The sequence below is a fragment of the Lactuca virosa genome, chromosome 1 (assembly GCF_052849685.1).
Source record: "Lactuca virosa cultivar CGN04683 chromosome 1, Lactuca_virosa_CGN04683_v6, whole genome shotgun sequence".
Lineage (NCBI taxonomy): Eukaryota > Viridiplantae > Streptophyta > Magnoliopsida > Asterales > Asteraceae > Lactuca > Lactuca virosa.
Window position 1 is genome coordinate 118,338,025 of NC_136426.1, and position 3,847 is coordinate 118,341,871.

Consider the following 3,847-nt stretch of genomic DNA (forward strand, 5'->3'; position numbering starts at 1 on the left):
CACCCACGAGAGTGCACCTATAAAGATTTTACGAACGCCAAACCCCTAAATTTTAATGGAACTAGAGGGGTTATGATATTTAGACAGTGGATAGAAAAGACAGAAGCAGTCTTTGAGATCTGCGCGTGCCTAGAGAACAACAAGGTCAAGTTTGCTACTTGTACCTTTTCAGAAAGAGCTTTAACATGGTGGAATGGCCACGTTAAGGCACTGACTCTAATAGTGGCAAATTCGATAAGTTGGGAGAACTTAAAAATCATGCTGATGAGAGAGTATTGCCCAAGAGGAGAAATTCAAAAACTCGAGCAGGAACTTTGGAATCTTAGAATGGTTGGTACTGATATATCAGCCTATACGAGTAGATTCTGTGATCTGGCAATTCTGTTCCCGGATATGGTTGCTCCTGAGAGCAAGAAAATAGAGAGGTATATTTGGGGACTGTCTCCCCAAATTCAGCCAAGTGTGTTAGCATCAAGGCCTGATACTTTCGATAGTTCCAAAGAGCTAGCACAATCTATTATTGACCACGGAAACTATCAGAAGTCAGTAATTGCTGTACAAGATCAACAAAAAGGAAACAACAACAGGAAGCAAGGTTGGAACAAGAGGAAAGACGAGTCCTCACAAGAATCCTCAAGGAAACAACAGCTAGTTACAGTCAATGCTGCTACAGTACCTACAATAGCCTCTGCTAACCCATTACCAGCAAAGCCTTATGCTGGTAATCTCCCAAAGTGCAACAAATGCAACTATCACCATCATGGACCTTGTCAGGAAATGCAGTGCTTAAACTGCAACAAAAAGGGACACACCATCCGTTACTGCAAGAATCCAGCAAGACCGATCAACCAAGTACCCAATGCTGGTGTGAGCCAGGCTTGCTACGGTTGTGGCAAGGTGGGTCACTACAAAAGAAACTGCCCGGAGACAGTGAAAGCTGGCACAGATGGAAGGATGCTAACGATCACCGCCGCAGGGGAGACTACTCCGGACCCACGTTAAAAATCTATTACGTTCAGTAGCGTTTATGTTAGACTCCTAAACTTTTAAAAACTAGTGCAACTAGAGTCTTGTCTTTTGCGAGATCCCATCAGTGTAAGGGACTCTCGTGCTGCCTGTAATGGCTTTTTGCAGTTTACTTTGTTCGCTGTTGTAATAGGATAGCTGAAACTAAAGTACTGAAAACTCTTTCATAGATTGCACCGTATTGTTTTGTAACACCTTTTTAATACAGTCTAACGCCTGTAATTTCGAGTAGTTCGACGTCGTCATTTGACTTGAGTCGATTTGATCCTCACAATGCCAATTTCAAGCGAAAATCCTTTTCTTGTAATCGACACTCTAGCGAAGCCGTCATCCCAGAACCCCGAAGTACTCATGCGAAGAGTACTTTTTCCTCCAAAGCCTTATCGTCATATATCCGCAGACCGTCACGAAATACCGCTCGTCCAGCAGACCAAGTTCGAGCACAGAGGTTAAGGACGAATACAGCCCACCTATTACTATTCAGTGTATACGCGAGGGTGGTATATGATTATGATTTACTCAGATATAGTATGTGTGTTTCTGCCCTATCTCCTATTCCCTGTTTGGTTGTGGACCTGGGGCAGAGTTGCACATCCGACCGTCTTACTAACCCTAATTATATACGACTTGTATACACGAGGTAATGATAGATGGACCAAGTACGAATCCTATCATGAACGGAAGGGCAAAGTTGCCAAGTCTACGAGTGGGTATTCTGCCAATCAGAAGAGCGCAACTCCAGCAGTAATGCTAAGAAAACTAATTTCGGGCCGAAATTCCATCTAACGGGGGGATGATGTGACAACCCGAAATTTTCTTTCCTGTACAGTCCAGAACTTCAATTAAAAGTTAAATACTTTTCTGCTAATTTTTTTAGCCAGTTTAAAGTCCGTTTGAGTAGTTTTATTTATTATTCATAAAATGAACGAAGGAAAGGAAGTATCGTCTCGGGTCTTGAAGTAGCAAACCCACCCAATGCACCCTAGTAAAGAGTTCACGGCCAAACTTTTAGAGTTTGGGCCATAAACTCTTGTGTGGCAGTGAACTCATGCCTTAGGCATGAGTTTACTCCCCAAACTCCTCATTTCTCACTTCCACCCTCAAGTTTACTCCCCTATCACCTAGTGTTTATACATCATTTCATCCATTCATTATTGATTTTCACCTAGATCTTCAAAACACCAAGAACACCAAGAACACACACTAGTGTTCTTGAGCCTTAATCACCCTTTCAAGCTTCTACACTGTAAGTACTCTTGTCTTAGCTTGTTGTATGCTTGAATTAACTAGTTTACACTTAGAAATCGTCAAGAAATCATAATCAAAAGGGAGTTTACGGCCAAGGAACCTTCTTGGGCCGTAAACTCTATTTTAGGGTCCAAATGAGCCCTAATCACTTCTCAAGCCTTAGGATCAAGTCCTTCTATCATGAACTAAGGACCTTAATCATTGATTTGGTACATAATACCATGAGTTTACGGCCGTAAACTCATGGGGATATGGTCTTTGGGCCGTAAACTCATGTTAAGGTCAATTCTTGGACCTTAAACTCACATAGCCTCTTGTTTAGCCTTGGAACACTTAACCACTTAAGACATCATAGCTTTAAGCCTCAAATGGAGACCCATTGGAGAGTTTACGGCCAGGAGTAAACTCCCCTGGGCCGTAAACTTCATCAAGTATGGTCCATAGACCATAAACTCAATAGCAATGCCTTGCACTCCTTTGTTGCAACCCAATAGCCTCCTAACACTTTGACTAAAGTGTTTCCACGCCTTAGAATGTTATACTTGCCTAATTAGTGTTATAATCACTAATTGTTTATATACATATGTCTTTATATGTTATTAGGATCAGTGTGTGTGTCTTAGTCTTCACTTGACACCAAGCACTTGTCCGACACTTCCATCCGATCCACTCGCTACAGGTGAGTTCATACCCCTTAATCAATCCTTTAAATGATTTTAAATTCTTTTATGGGGGGGGGGATACAAGTTGAATCATACTAGTTATTATATCAATCACATGTGATTAATAACTAGTACACAAATGGATTTTTCTACGCTTTTAGTTGTTTACCAAACATCTTAATACTTCAAATGATTTTCCAAAACGTTTTTACTTGTTTAAATCTCTTTATCAAACTGTCTTACACACTATATGTTTCCTTTCAGAATCTGTTACAATTGTGTTTCAAACAAAGGTTTTCTTACGCTTAAACTGTCTTGTCGAACTGTTTTCAAATTGTTTTATAAACTGACATCAAGTCATCTTTTCTTAGTTATTAAACTTTTCAAAGGTTTTACAAAACTTCTTTCATACTTTTATATTGTCAAATGCATGCCTATATATGTATAGATATATAAGTAATGTTTAAAGGATTTAGGAAGGTTAGCTCGCCTTATTTTGCTTTTCCTTGTTTGGATGTGGCTTTAGGGTATCAGTTATCCGTCCGAAGGTCGTCTAAATATTAGTTATATATCATGTATACATATATAGTCATAAAAGTTCTATCGGTCAATTCAGTACCTTTGGGTAGCAAAGGTATACTTTCGATAATACACGTACATTACTAGTAACTATAATAGGTATAGTTAGGAGATGTTACTTGCCATTCCTAGTACATGGAATCACACAAGAGTCAGTTCATTCATCAGTCTATACGAATACATAGATACTTTTACATGGATACTTTTACATGGATACTTTTACATGGATACTTTGTTAAAAGCATGCCTATATATGTATTGTTATATAAGTAATGTTTAAAGGACTTAGGAAGGTTAGCTCGCCTTATTTCCTTTTCCTTGTTTGGATGTGG